This window comes from Euphorbia lathyris, chromosome 4 (assembly GCF_963576675.1).
Source record: "Euphorbia lathyris chromosome 4, ddEupLath1.1, whole genome shotgun sequence".
In the NCBI taxonomy this organism is placed as follows: Eukaryota; Viridiplantae; Streptophyta; class Magnoliopsida; order Malpighiales; family Euphorbiaceae; genus Euphorbia; species Euphorbia lathyris.
In genome coordinates this window covers 34,942,282-34,958,205 of record NC_088913.1, presented here as the reverse complement: position 1 = coordinate 34,958,205, position 15,924 = coordinate 34,942,282, and positions in this window count along the sequence as shown.

The following is a 15,924-nucleotide window of genomic DNA, read 5'->3' as shown; positions in this document are numbered from 1 at the left end:
AACTTGTCTGCTAAACACAAATTCTCAATGCCATCAGGTACTTCTTCAATTAAAATTAAAGGCAAAGTTAGGCTTCTTGCGTGTCGAGCAAGCTCATGAGCTACGCAGTTGCCGCTCCGCTTCACATGGCCGATTCGGACGTCTTCAAGTAAATCCACTTCATACTGTAAGTCCGCGAGGATCATTGAACCAGCTCCGAGCTGCTGCCCTTCGCCATTCATTGCGTCAACCACAACCTTACAGTCCAGCTCCAATTCAATATGTCTCCAACCTCCGTTTCGAGCCAACCGGAGCCCATGAACCGCAGCCAACATCTCCGCAATTTCTGGATTTTGCACAGCTGCTGATAGCAGCACCTCCCCCGCGGAATCGCGAATAATTACACCAAAACCGCACGCCATGTCGTCGACCCACGATGCATCTGTGTTGATTTTTACATACTGGTCAGCCGGCACCCGCCACTCAACCGCCCTGCTCAACACTGTTATATTATTATTCTCACTTCCATCATCCACTGGAGTCAATTCACTACCAGCCCCGCTGCGTTTCTCCCTGCTCCATTCCGCAACCAGTTCTCTTGCTCTTTCATTGATATCAATAACACATGGAATTCCAGGGTTATGTACAGTCTGATTTCTTTGGAACCAGATGAGCCAGCATATACTAACAAATATTCTCAGCTTCTCCTTGGATATAAATGATCGGACCCATGCAATCCATTCGCCTATCGATGGGATCATAATTTTCCATCGTTTATCCGCTCCAAAAAACTGCTTCCACACACCTTTAACCGAGTTACACCCAACTAGAGCATGCAGAACCGTTTCGTCTCCCCAGCCACATCTCAGGCATCCTTTTTTAGTCTCCACCCCACCCCACGACTGCGTAGCTGTGTGTTTGTTGGGAGGATATTTTTACAACTTCTCCAGACAAAGTGCCTGATCTTGGGTGGGAGATCAAGTCCCCAGATCCATTTCCACTCCTCTCCTCTAGAACCAGAAACCGATGCTCCCCCTGCTTCACATCTGCGAATTTCCTCTGCTAGTTGGTAAGCAGATTTAACAGTAAACTTCCCAGATTGCGTAGCAGGCCAGAAAGTTTCATCCCGAGGCCTGCGCCAACTAAGCGGCAATTTTTGGATGGCCGCCGCCTCATCTCTACTAAATAGAGCATATAGAAGTGAGACATTCCATTGTTGGTTAGAACTGTCAATCAGTCTGTCTACTGTGTTAAAATCCACTTCTCCTAGCCTGGTCAGCGGTTTTCTGGCGTTAAGTTCAGGCACCCAATTCGACTTCCATATATCAATGTCTTCACCGTTCCCGACTTTCCAACACATCCCCTTACTGACAATGTTCCTAGCTTTGAGGAGGCCCCTCCATACATAACTGTCATTATAGTTATTTCGGACTGAGAGAAGATCCGAATTTGGGAAATATTTCCCTTTAAATACTTTAGCGCATAGGCTGTGCGGATTCTGTTTAATCCTCCAAGCTTGTTTTGCCACCATAGCTATATTGAACGACTCAAACCATCGAAAACCAAGGCCCCCATCCTGCTTCAATTTACACATTCTCTCCCACGACACCCAGTGTATTGCTCGTTTTTCATTTGAACCACCCCACCAGAACCTTCCAATGAGTGATTGGACTTCCCGGCAGAAGGAGTGAGGCACTACAAAGCAGGAGAGTAAGTACTGTGGAACTGCTTGCGCTACAGCTTTAATTAATATCTCTTTTCCTCCAATTGACAGGAACCTCTCCCCCCACCCATGAATTTTCTTGCTCAGTCGCTCTAGTAGGAATTGAAAAACAGCTTTCTTCGATCTCCCAATTATCGTGGGCATTCCCAAATATTTTGGAAAATGTCCAACCTCATTTACTGCAAATAGGCTGGTAAGCATCTCTTTGGTATTCTGACTGACACCACTGCTAAAGGATAGGTCAGACTTAACAAAATTCACAACTTGGCCCGACGCCCTCCCATATTCTTCCAAAATAGCCTTCACTGCGCTACCCTCTTGGAGATTTGCCCTTCCAAAAATGATAGAATCATCCGCAAACAACAAATGGCTGATAATAGGACATCTCCTACCTGCCTTGACACCATGCACCTTCCCACATTGGACATCCGCAGAGATCCGTGCTGATAGCCCTTCCGCACACAGGACAAACAGGTAAGGAGACAGGGGGTCTCCTTGCCTAATGCCCCTCCCAAGAGTGACAAATCCCCTTGGCTGACCATTGATAAGGAAAGAGAAGGTAGCAGAAGTAACACATCACAGAATTAACTTAGTAAGGTGAATTGGGTACCTTATACGCAACATCATTTTCTCGAGAAAGGTCCACTCAATTCTGTCATACGCTTTACTCATGTCGAGTTTGAATGCAAAGACACCCTTCTTGCCCTTGAGTCTATTTTTCATGGAGTGAAAGACTTCAAAAGCAATAAGAGTGTTATCAGTAATAGCCCTCCCAGGTACAAAAGCACTCTACTCATCACCAATCACATCATTCAGGGTGGTTTTCAGACGATTGGCAATGACTTTTGAGAGAATTTTGTATAAGACGTTACACATGCTAATTGGTCTAAGGTCCTTCACTAAAGTGGGATTTTTTATCTTTGGTATGAGAGTAACAAAAGTGTGGTTCAAATTAGCCGGCATGTTACCACTAGTAAAAAATCCCAGGGCCAGTTTAACAACATCAGGTCCAACGACATCCCAATACGATTGAAAGAAAAGTGATGACATACCGTCGGGGCCTGGTGCTTTGTCCGAGTGAATTTGGAAGGCTGCCCTTTTAATTTCTTCAGCAGTAAACGCCATATCAAGAAGCTCAGCTTGGCTGTTCGAGATCTTCCTTGACACACACTCCACAAAAGTATCTGCTCCTTGTACCTCCCCCGCTTTAAATAGATCGTTGTAGTACTGCTCCACCAAGTGACCAATCCCAACTTCTGATTCAACCCACCCATCGGTCTCAGTTCTTAGCCGCCTAATAGTATTGTTTTTCCGGCGACATGTGGCTTTCGCATGGAAGAACTTAGTGTTCTTATCCCCTTCACGGATCCAATTTGTTCGAGCCCATTGTCGCCACATCAGTTCGTTATGCAGCTGCAGTTCGGCCAGCTCTTCAGTTAATTCCTTCTCTCGGCTAACTCTCGTCGAACCCTGCTGTTTCTGAACCTGCAATATCTCATATGATACTGACTTGATACGGGCCTTCACACTCCCAAAATTATAGCGGCTCCACTTTTGCAACGATGTGGTCACTGCATGGATTTTATGAATTGCTGTTTCAGTCCCTGCATGCTCTTGCCATGTTGTTTTCACAACCTCCCTGCATCCAACATCCCGTAGCCACATTCGTTCAAAACGGAACACTCTTCGCTTTCTGTTTCTCCCCTGGCCCTCGCTTCCCATTTTGAGTTGAATTGGACAATGATCAGAGCCAAAACGCATTAGGTGTTTGACGCTCCAGGTCGGAAATAACATTTCCCAACCCGAATCAGCAAGGAATCGATCCAGTCTTTCATAGACCCTATCATTCCCCTGCCGCTCATTACACCATGTGAATAAGCTTCCTTCAAATCCCAAATCCTGTAACTGACAGTCCTGTAAGCAATTAGCAAACGCGGCCAGCTTTGACCACTCTTTTGCCCTTCCTCCACTTTTTTCAGACGGGTATAGTATTTCATTTAGGTCACCGAAAACAAGTAGCGGATATTGGTGGAGTTCTGACAAATGCCCGAGTAACTCCCATGTCCTATGCTTATTTGTGTCTTCGGGCCATCCGTAACAGCCAATCCCCCTCCAAACAATATCTGAATCTCCATTCTTGAGGAAGAAATAAATACAGTGCTCACTGTAGTTTTGTATCTCAATGCTAAGCTCTTTTTTCCATGCAAGAATAAGACCTCCTCGCCTACCCCGGGGCTGCACACAGAAAATCTCATAGCCTTGGAAACACCTTCTAGTCTCACCTAACTCTCCATCGTACAGCTTGGTCTCCATGAGGAAGAAGACGTCCGGGCAATTTGCTTTCAGCTGTTGCTTGAGGGCTCGGAATGTATGCGGGTTGCCCAGGCCTCGTACATTCCAGCTAAATATTTTCATAATGAGGGGTGGGGCCGACTATCGGCCTCCACCCATTGGCTTATATCATCACATAGCATTTTCTGAAGTTTGCCTTCATCAACAGGAGTCATCTCAATGTCGTCCATTCCTGGTCTTTTCAATCCATGGCATTCCTTCACAAAACTACCATCTCCTTCCTGAGCTTTGTTCTTCCCCCTTGCCAACTTCTTCAATCTAAATTTGCATTGGGGTTGCCGGTCTTGCTTACTCGTACTGGTTGTAGTCCCTTTTCCCACACAAAATGCCAGTTGTGTCTCTACCTCTCCCTGCACCGAACTGCTCTTTTCCTCAGCCACTTGCTCTACATCTTGTCCCTTGACTGGTATTATACCCCTACTGTCCTGTACTAAGCTGACTGAATCACTATCCGACTGTCCTTGGGCATGGTTCAGATTATGCTGTTGGCCAAACAGTTTCTGTCTAGACGAAGCCACGCTGCCTCCTTCTGATTCTGATTGGCTACGTTGGTCTTCGGACTGCCCTTTTCCTTTAAATCCACAATTAAAGGATTTCAATTTCATTGGTGAAGCACGGAGATCGGGTCCATACGGCCAATCATCACCCACCACCTCCTCATGTTCAGCTTCACAATCATCCCTGACGTGGCCAATGATTCCACAAATATAGCAATAGTTTGGTAATTTCTCATACCTGCATTTTACCCATATTGGCTCGCCTTTCCCCATCTTACTTTGATACCGCATAAAAGCGGTGCTGTGACCTTCGTTGCTACGCGGACTCTAACATAGTGCGCCCAATTCTCCAGGCTTTCCTCATCAACTCGCTGAACGACTCCCGCTGCACTGGCAATCTTAGCTATGTTGTCTGAACTCCTGCACTTAAACGGAACATCAAGAAGTCGAATCCAGAAAACACAAGTGTCTAGGCTAATTTGGGAAATTTGGCTAGCTTCCCCAATCTCAGCGAGGATGACCAATTGTCTGTCGTAGTGCCATGGACCATCAACAAGCACCCTTTCTTTGTCTTTTTCGGATTCAAATTCGATCATGAATGTGCTGCTCCCACACTCGTTTACTTTGAAGCCCCTATTTATCTTCCAAATAGACGAAAACGCGTTCGCCATCGGTCTTAGGTTCAGTGGTTTTGTTGACATGAGCCTCCCCAGAAGCTGCAGTCGAGTTCTAGAATCAGGGACCCCCTCATCGTTTCCAACCACAACTTCGACCTCCTCATTCTCGGTTAGCTGCAGCTGCTGCCATGCCTCTTCTAGCGGTTCGCCCATCGCACCACCACTCACTCAGTGATCAAGGATAACCCAATAGCAGATTATCGATCACTCACAGGCCAGGACGGCCGGAAAACCTGAGTTCCCCTAAAATCGTCTAGGGTTCCAGGCGGCAAACCTCACAGGGGGCGTTTAATATTTAAATTAAAACTTAAAGTATAGGGGTAAGGTTAAATTTATTCTTTATCATTTTGTAAGCATTTATTTCTTTCAGGATAAAAATTTACACATAATATTTCCAATAAAATTATTTTTATCCTTTATTTAATGTAAAATCAAACAGTTCATTCACCGTTGTTTTATTGTCAAGTCAAATATTAATTATGTGTTTATGTATATTAGAGTGATTTCTTTTGTTTTTTTTGAATCAATTAGAGTGAGATAGAGGTCCCAATCCAGACGAGTAATAGGAACGGTAAAAAAGCACCTTTTTAAAAACATCACTTGACTTTACCAAAAACACTTGGAGTAAATTTGCAACTGATAACTAAGAAATAATAAAATATAACTCCTATTAGGGTTGTAAATGAATTGTAAATGAGCTGAACCGCGTATTAGCGTTTCGATGTTCGTGTTCAACTTAATTTTTAGAGGAGTCGAGCTTGAGCACGATGAAAGCTCACGAGCAGATTCTATCATATGTTCATGAACACGTTTATGAGCAAACTCGATTATAATATTCATGACATGCTTGTGAGTATACTTGGTTCAATTATTATTTTAATAATAATATTTTTATAAATGGGAAAATAAAACAACGTAATTATGTGTAAAATTTAGTTTTGTAGGTTTCAAAACTATGTAGTTTTATGTTAAATAAATTTAAAATCAATATAATTAATGAACATAATTAGTGAGTTGTTCGCGAGCGAAGTTGATGAACCGAATTAACAAGCTGCTCACGAGCAAAGCTCGTGAATAAGCTCGTTAACAAGCATGCGAAAAGCTCATGAGCAGCTCACGAACAGAGTGTTGAGCTCGAGCTCATTAATTTTTTTTGACAAGCGGAGCCTGAACAGGCCAAAGCTCGGGTTGGTTGGATTACAACCCTAACTGTGTTAAGCCAGCTGCGAGGTATCAATAAAGAACTCCACTTATAACCTCGTCAGAAAGTGTTTTAACATAATACCAACATGTAGAGGGATGTATTTACAATAGGGCAATGGTGTGGCTCTATTGAGTATGAAAGAGTCTGGAATTTATTTTATGTATCGTGTTGTTTACCACCGGTGGAAGTTAAGAGATTAGGGAAATGGGTACATTGGAGAGCTTAGGTTTAGGTTGAAGATGAAACTTTTTTTCATTATTTTTCTAAAACGAATGAAGCGACGTCTTTAATTTAAAAGAAAATACAAATTAAATACTAACTAAAATGGGTCAAAGAAAAGGCATTGAATTTGACGAGATTTTCTCACCACTGGTGATTCATACTGTATTGGGGTTAGCAACAAGTCAAAACCTAGAGGTTTAGCAAATGGATGTGAAGATTGTCTTCCTACATGGCAATTTGGAAGAAGAAATATACATGGATCAACTAAGAGGGTTTCGAGAAGAAAGGAAAAGAGGATTATGTTTGCAAGCTAAAGAAGAGTCTCTAAGGCTTAAAGTAGGTACCAACGCAGTGGTACAAGAAGTTCGAGTCAATTATGGGGAAGCAAGGCTACAAGAAAACTAATTCAGATCAATGTGTCTTCATTCAAAGATTCCTTGATGATGATTTCATTATTTTATTGTTCTATGTGGATGATATGCTGATTGTTGGCAGGAGCATCTTCAGAATTAAGAATCTGAAGAAACAATTGAGCAAGTATTTTACCATGAAAGACTTGGGGCCATCAAAGCATACTCTTGGAATAAGAATCATTTGAGACAGAAGTGCAAAAAAAGATATGGTTATCGCAGGAGAAGTACATTGAGAAAGTACTTCAATGGTCAATATGGATAAAACTAAAATGGTTAGTTGTTCTCTTGCTAATCATTTTAAACTCAGTTCCTAGCAGCGTCCTTCTACAGAGAAAGAGAAGGAAGAAATAGAAAAGTTCCATATACTTCAGCAGTTGAAAGTCTAATGTACGCCATGGTATACATATGACCATATATTGCACATGCAGTTGGTGTCGTGAGTAGATTCCTTTCAAATCCAGGAAAGGAACATTGGGAAGCTGTGAAATGGATATTCAGGTATATTCGCGATACTTCCAATAGGTGCTTATATTTTGGAGATACGGAACATGTACTAGTTGGCTACATAGATGCAGATATGGCTGGTGATGCTGGCATAAAAAAGTCTGCATCAGGTTACCTGATTACATTTGCATGGGGAGCTATGTCATAACAATCAAAACTACAGAATTGTATTGTACTTTCCACAATTGAAGCATAATTCATTATATCAACGGGCATGTGCAAAGAGTTGTTATGGATGAATAAGTTCTTCAATGAACTTGACTTTCGTCAAGAAAATATTAGCTATTTTGTGACAGTTAGAGTGCTATTCACATTGGAAATAATTCCCCTTTCCATTCTAGATCAAAGCATATTGATGTGAGATATCATTCGATCGGGGATGTGTTGGAGATGAAGCTATTACAGCTTGAGAAGATTCATACTGATGAAAATGGATCAGACATGTTAACGAAGATTCTACCAAAGGAGAAATTCGAGTGTTGTCGAATGGCTAGAGGAGTAACAAGACCCTCATGTAATCGGGAGGAGGAGAATTGTTAGGTAGTAGTTGGTTAGAGTCCCAACGAGGGATCAATTATTAAGTTTGTAATTGTTTAAATTAAAAAAGTATGCATTGATTGCAGTGCCACCTCTATTAATCAGAGCCAATAAGACTCATTACTCTTGAGAGTAAGGCATATACAAGTTGTATTTGCAGAGAAAGGTTTGATAGTTTAAGTTTTAAAAAGGTAGTGTAATTGATTTGGAAAAGACAAAATAGTAAGATAATTATTTTGAGGTATTTTTGGAGAACATCTGATCTCGAGCTTGTTTGTGGACGTAGCTCGTAAAGGTGAACCACGTTAAATTATAGATGTCATTCTTATTTAATTGTTTTGCTCGTCAATATTTTTCTACGACATGTTTTCGATTTATTCCAATAAAATTTAGGGGTGTTTGTTTACTCACTTGTCTCATTTTGTTTGCATCTTCATATTAAAAATGAGAGTTTTAGGTGTTTAGTTAAGGACATCCTATTTAACTTTTATACTTGAAAAGTAGCTTTTTCCAACAGCAAATATCAATCTGTAACATCAAACAACACACATCAGACAAACCACACACACTTTTATACTTTTCAACTCTTTCACGTGGGGTTAAATGAACCATTAGTCACTAAGCTTATATGATTGTCTCAAAATGGTCACTCAATTTCAATTCGTCTCAACAAAATCACTTAACTTTAAGTTTTGTCTCAATTAAGTCACTCCATCAACTTCAGTGGTTAAAAGACATAAGAATGATCCCATTGTTGAAACACCTTTCCACATAATTTTGATTTGACAAAATTGTTTAAGTATAATTAAAAAACATATTCTAAACACACTAAGTTTAAATGCTTTGATTTATTCTACTAATGTGTTTGTTCAATGTTGAGTTAAAATTGCTTATAAGACATAAGGAGTAAAAGGCCCAAGCCTAATACAAGAGTCAAAGCCCAAGTCAAACAATTCAAAACAACTCGGTCCGTGAATGTCAAAACGTTGTCGTTGTGGACAAAACGCAACTCAGCGAAAGAAGGATCTAGAAGACCTTCAGGGAACAACTTCGGAACGAAGCTGCTGAGTTGATTCAACAAAGCGTACAAGACAGCAGCTGGCTAAGGAAAACTTCCAGACAAAGTGTTTCCACTTTGGGTAAAGTTCAGACGACACAGTATGCTGTCCAGTTGACTTTACCATAAAAGGAGAGACATTCTGCCGAGCTGACCAAAAGCTGACTGAGGACCGAAGATACTTGATAACACAAATGAAACTTCTGATCGGACCACGTCCCTGTGAGGCGCCGTTGGGATCGGCCGGGGACACTCCGATGCCAAAGTCAGTAACAAATATGGCGAATAAACTGAATGGACAAAGCTTAGTGAAAAGTAAGTATGAGTGAATGTACCTTGATAACCTAGACGTAGGCTATTTATAGTAGATAGATTTGTAACTTCTAGGTAACTAGAGAGTCTCCATTAATGCTCATTTAAAGGTGGTTACAAGTTACTCTTAACCTGGCGGGTTAAGACTATTAATGATTCATTTAATGATCATTATGGCCGAGTTGATGGTTAGTCGTTACTTAAGTAAGTGGAGAGATTCGCCTTAGAGATCCGCCAGCGGATCTCTTAGAGCTACCCCAGGGGGATCCGCCGGGCGGTTTCCTATGCCACGTGGCATATTTGAGGCGATTATCTCTTTTGGTCCTTGCGATAATATCCCGATGTTATCAGAAGCCCCCCCAAAATGCCTTTAAAGTCCTTTAGGGCTTTTAGACTTCTGCGCGCCGTCACACGCTTCCGCATTAATGAGCACTCTGTTCGAGGTTCTTTGATGGTTGACACGTGTAATCACACTGCCCTAGGAGCGTTTTTAAAAAGCAGTCTTCCTTCTCCGGAGTTCTCTTTCTCCCTTGCTTTTCATTTTCTTCTGCTTTTCGGAGCTTTTTCTCAGAAACCTCAAGCTTCTGCATTTCCATGTAAGTGTTCTTTACATCATTTTTTGAATGTTTAGAAGTTCATCTTCGTCTTCGGGGTCAACTTTTAATTTGCCATCTTCTCCTCGCATTGAAGTAGATTTTAGTTGGTCCTCGTCTTCGTTTTCGTCGGAGGATTCCCAATCTCTTGCCGGAGAAATTAATTCCGGTTTAGCTGAGTTCAATAACTCGGCGCAGAGCCATTATCGGACTCGTTCCTCTGGAAATCCTTCTTCTAGTTTCGCTCCGGCCGGTGCCCGTAACCGGTTTCTGGGTTCAATGGCTTCTTCTTCTGTTCCTGTTAGGAAGAAGACACCTCGAGCAGAATCCACTTCGTCTCGCATGAGTGCCGCGGATTTGGCGAACCTATCAGATCGCTTTCCATGGATTAAAAACTACGAAACCCAACTCCCTGCTTCACATCAACGCCCTTCCAATCCGCCGACAGGCTTTTTTACTGTTTTTTGTAGTCATGTTGAGAGAGGGTTTCGCCTTCCTCTTCCCAAGATGTTGGCGGATATCCTCTCGTATTTTGACATTGCTGTCAGCCAACTACATCCTAATAGTTGGCTTGATATGGCCTTGGATTGTTATCTGGCGTCGAATTTAGGCGTAACGTATAATGGCCGTATCTTCAGAGCCTTTCACAAACCTTCTAAGAGGAAGTTAGAGTCCTATCTTACATTCGCCAAATTTGGTGTTTATTCGCCCTTCTACCACAAAATGTCTAACGTGCACAGCTGGGATGAGAGTTTCTTCTATGTGAGGATAAAGGAGGACGAGCCATTGGACTTTCCTTTAGTCTGGAACTCTCGTCCACTACACATGGCGGGAGACATGCGAATCTTAACGCTTGGTGATGAGGCTGTGGCGGATCTCATGAAGCAAATTAAGGCGGATGCCTGGACTTATAAGGATGCCTTAGCCTTTATGATGAGCGACATTCCTTTGATCCGTCGAGTGGAGGATCAACTCGTTTACTCGAAAATAACTCAATTTGATCAAGGTACCTTATTTATTTTTGGAGCTTTAATTTATTTTGATATCTTCTTTTGGCAGGGCTGCATCTAAGGCAAATCGTGCTCTTGCAGAGACGTGCAGGCAATTTCGAGAAGAGGAAGCCCGCAAGAAAAATCAAGAGGCCATCCCTCAAACTGATACGGGCAAACGCCCTATGGAGACGACTGCTGATCCGCCTCTAAAGAAGAGGCGACCCAATACCGTTGGGAGTACCAAGATAATGGCGGATGCCATTAAATCCGCCAAGACTACTGAAAAAACGGTTCAGGTAATCCATCTCTTATTTCTTTTGCCTACTTGTCAGATTTTGAAGTGGCGTATGGTCTTTCTTACTTATGCAGTCGGCGAAGCCCAGTACTGGCGAATCTTGGTCCGCCAAGTTGGCTGGACGAACTTTCGAGGATGAATCGCTTTTGAATAACATGGACGAAGCTCTAGGACAAGTAGGAGAAGTACAAAGGGGCTATGACCAAATCCCCAGATCGATCCACGTCCAAAAGGGAAAATCGGAGCTTCTTTCAGTAAGTTTTTTGGAAGAGTGTGATGATTTCTTTGTTTCTGCTTTTTGGCTAACTTGTTTTGCTTTTCTCAGCTGTACGCCCGCCTACGTACCTTGGAGAACGGGTTGCTTCAGGATAGGGTTACTGTTGAGAAGCTGGAGAAAGAGTTGGCAAATGCCAATTCTTCTTTTGCCGTTGCCAATGCCAACCTTTCTTCTGCTAACGCGAACTTGGCCTCTGCTACAGCTGCTTTGATTCTCCGAGACGAGGAGATACAGAAGTTAAAGGCAAAGATAGCCTCCGATGCTAAAAATCATGAAGATGCTCTCGGGGAGGCGGAATACACGGCAGGCGAACAAGCATTCTTTTATGGCGAGATGCTTATGGCGTATTTCTCCTTAGCTCATCCCGGAATCGATTTTACAGATCCTGAGTTCGCCGTTCCTGAGCCGGAGGATGTGGCGAGGTTCAAGAAGATGCCTGATGCCAAGGGGTATCTCCGCGATTATGTAAGAAGATGGATGAAAGGAACCTTGCCTGAGGCTAAGCCTTCTACCATAGCTGTGGAGGATGATCTTCAGGAGATACCGTCTAAGGCTGATTCAGAACCAAAAGGGGACAAGGAGGTATCTCTTGGTGGCGAATCTACAACCGTGGAGAAAAAGGATCCTCCGGTGTGCCCTGCGGGTGAGGGAAACGTAAAAGGGGATGCCCCTGCTATCATTTAGTTTTTGTTTGTATAAGTTTTTGTAAAAACCAGTATGATTCCAAACATTGCTATTTAATTCACTTTTACACTTTGTGCCCGATAGTGTTTTGAATGTGAATATGTTCAGGATTTTTGTTTGAAGTAGGTGGCCAGCCATACTTCACCGTATGAACCTTTGTGAAGGTTTGAAGCTGTTCTATTCCTCCTTAGAGGAAGTAAAGCTGCCCAGGGGTTCGTTTTGCCACCTATCTTTGAGGTGAAACGATCCGCCCGTAGGACTTATAAGTCCTTCTTAGGGAAGGACAAGAGAGTGTAAAGACCTTGCGTCCAAGGATCGTTTTAACTCTATTGGTGACCATGATCTGCCAAGTGGCGGATCTGTTGTGATTGTGAGGAGCGTTGGATGCCTCCTTTTTATGACTGGAATATTGATATTGCAGTAGTGAATCATAAAAAAGAAAATGGATAATAAAACCAACAATCTTTATTAATGGAAGATACACCTTATTACAGGAAATAGGTCTTTGCAAATGAGCCTCATTAAAACCTTTAACAAGAAAAACCTCGTGGGAAAAAGCTTGTTAAAGAAAAAAGAGTACTCAAGACCATAGGTGCATTTCATTCTCTGACTAAGTGTTCACGTCGGCTCAAGAGATTCGCCATGTTTGGTAATGTATTGTCCTCCGCATCATCCTTATCCACTGCTATTGTAGTGCATTCCTCTTCTGTTTTCTTTTTAGATTGAGGGCGAATCATTAACGAAGCCGAATAAGTTTCTTGAGCCACTTTTTGACAACCTATAACCATCACTCCCCCCTTGACCGTAGGAATGTAAAGTGTTAGATGGCGAATAGAGATAAGGGCCGCAACTTCGGAGATAAATGGTCGTCCGAGAATAATATTGTAGGCCAATTGTCTATCTAGGACTGAGAACTCCAGATCTCCTTTCCAAACTTGATCATCCCCAGCAAGTTCGCACTCCAAAATAACTTGGCCTTTCGTCTGAATGGTATGACCAGTGACTCCCAGAATATCGACCATAGTTGGTTCCACTTGGACAGGATCAACTTTGAGTTTAATGAATGCTTCTCGAGTGATGAAGTTACATGAACTTCCCGTATCAATCATCACCCGTCTAATTTCCCAGCCTTCAACCATCATTGTGACGACCAGTGCATCCGCATGGGGTGCAATCTCCGGACCTGCGTCTGAAAAAGGGCGATTTAACGATATCCCATCAAGGTTGATCATTTTTGCCTTTTTTGATGCTGGCTGATAACCAGGTCCGCCAGCTATGACATTAATAGTGCCCTTTCCTTTCTTCTTTGAATCCTCCTTGGATCTATCATCGTCTTTTCCCTCCGTTTGGATGAACCGATCCAATTTACCTCTTTCAATGAGTCGTTCAATTTCTCGAGCTAACTCCCAGCAAGCATCCGTATCATGGCCATTTTTCCTGTGATATTTGCAATAATTTTTAGGATCCTTGCCTTTATTGGTATATTCCCCCCCTTTTGGCTCGGGGTATGAAATGCTCCGTTTGTGCTGGCTGTTCTCGATCCACATAAGAACCTCACTTTTAGAAGCATTAAGAGGTGTGAAGGAGCTGACAAATGTTGATTTGTTCCTGGAATCTCTTCGTTTGTTTCGGGGAGAATCTTGACGTTTGTCTCTGTCCCGATCTCGGTCTCGAGAGCGGGATTCGCCTCGATCCTTCTTTGGCGATGATGGTGAGCCTCGGCGAATATCATCTACCTCTATAAAATCTTTGCAACGTTCCATTAATTCCGCCATGCTGGTTGGTTTCTTGCGGATGAGGTCTTCTTGCAAACTTTTACAAGTAGTGTTTCTCACAAAGCATTCCACAGCTACTGAGATGTCTACGTCAACGATCTGTATACACAATTGATTAAAAGTGTCTACATAATCTCGGAGGGATTCATTCGCCTTTTGTTTTAACTCAAAAAGCTTTCCGGATTTCACCACTGCAGGAATGCAACCGGCGAATTTAGCACAAAATTCCCTGCTCAATTGATCGAAGCTGTTTATTGAGCCTGGAGGTAGGGATTGAAACCACAAATAAGCCGGACCTCCTAATGTGGTGACAAATATTTTGCAAAGCACAGGTTCGGTGGCTCGATTGAGTCTGGCCATGATTCTGTATTTTCGAACATGAGCTTCCGGATTGTCTTTACCTGTATAAATTGCCAAATTAGGGATTTTAAACGCTCTTTCAGTTTCCTCTGCTTCAATCCAAGCCGCAAAAGGCGAATCCCTGTTGGCGAATGGATTATGCCTAGCATTTTCTTCATTCATTTGAAGCACTAGGGCTCTGACTCTATCATCAAAATTCTCCGGCTCCGCCCTGGGACGATCTCTTCGTGGCGATCTGCTCGGAGAAGATGAAGAACTCGATTCGGACGATGAATCCGATGGCGAATGTCCTCCTCGTCTGCCTCCCCTTTCTCCTCTATTGCCTCCTCCCCCACTTCCTTTGTTTGGACAGCTCGTTTCCTCTTTGTTGACCTCCTGTCAGAGTGTGTCCAACAGTTCCCGAAGATGGATGGGGTGGCGGTCCTCCTAAATGAGACGTTTTTTCCGGTCTCCTACTCCTTTTACGACCAGTAGATGGAGGAGATCTGCCACGGCGTGAAGATTTTATTCGCCGGGATGAAGGAGATCTTGGCTGCTTATCTTTGCTCTTTCTGTGCTTTTTGCGAATGGGCTCTTTAAATCCCCCAAGGGACGAATTCGTCCATGGTCGTCTGGGTACATTCGGCCCATCAAGATTAAACCTTGGAACTTCTGATCCGCCAGGGGGGACCACGTCATTCCTACGGCTTCCTTCGCCAGGAAACAGCTCCCTCATAACTGGTCGTGATCCACTTGGCGCCGTGGTAGTTACCGTTGAATCAACGTTATGAGCTTGAAGGAATGAAGAGTTACGAGCCCCTGGTCCTAGACCAAAGTTTAACGGAGGTAGAGACGAGACCACTGACGTAGAAACCGTACTACTATAAGGAATAGTTGTGAACGCTCGAAGGCGGTCTCTAATTTCAATCCCATATCGCGCCTCGATATCCAGAACACACATATCAAGGAAGGATGCTGGGGGCATATTTCCATCGATATTCATTGTGGGAGCGGTCGTACCCGTGTGTCCAGCACTGGATGGTGTGATTACTGGCGACTCGGTCCCTGAGGAGGGATTTAGTATTTCATCATTCATGATGTTTCAATGTGACCGAAAATCCTTTATTGGGTTAAGGATTCCACCTTCACCGCACCAATTGATAACACAATTAAAACTTCTGATCGGACCATGTCCCTGTGAGGCGCCGTTGGGATCGGTCGGGGACACTCCGATGCCAAAGTCAGTAACAAATATGGCGAATAAACTGAATGGACAAAGCTTAGTGAAAAGTAAGTATGAGTGAATGTACCTTGATAACCTAGACGTAGGCTATTTATAGTAGATAGATTTGTAACTTCTAGGTAACTAGAGAGTCTCCATTAATGCTCATTTAATGGTGGTTACAAGTTACTCTTAACCTGGCGGGTTAAGACTATTAATGATCATTATGGCCGAGTTGATGGTTAGCCGTTACTTAAGTAAGTGGAGAGA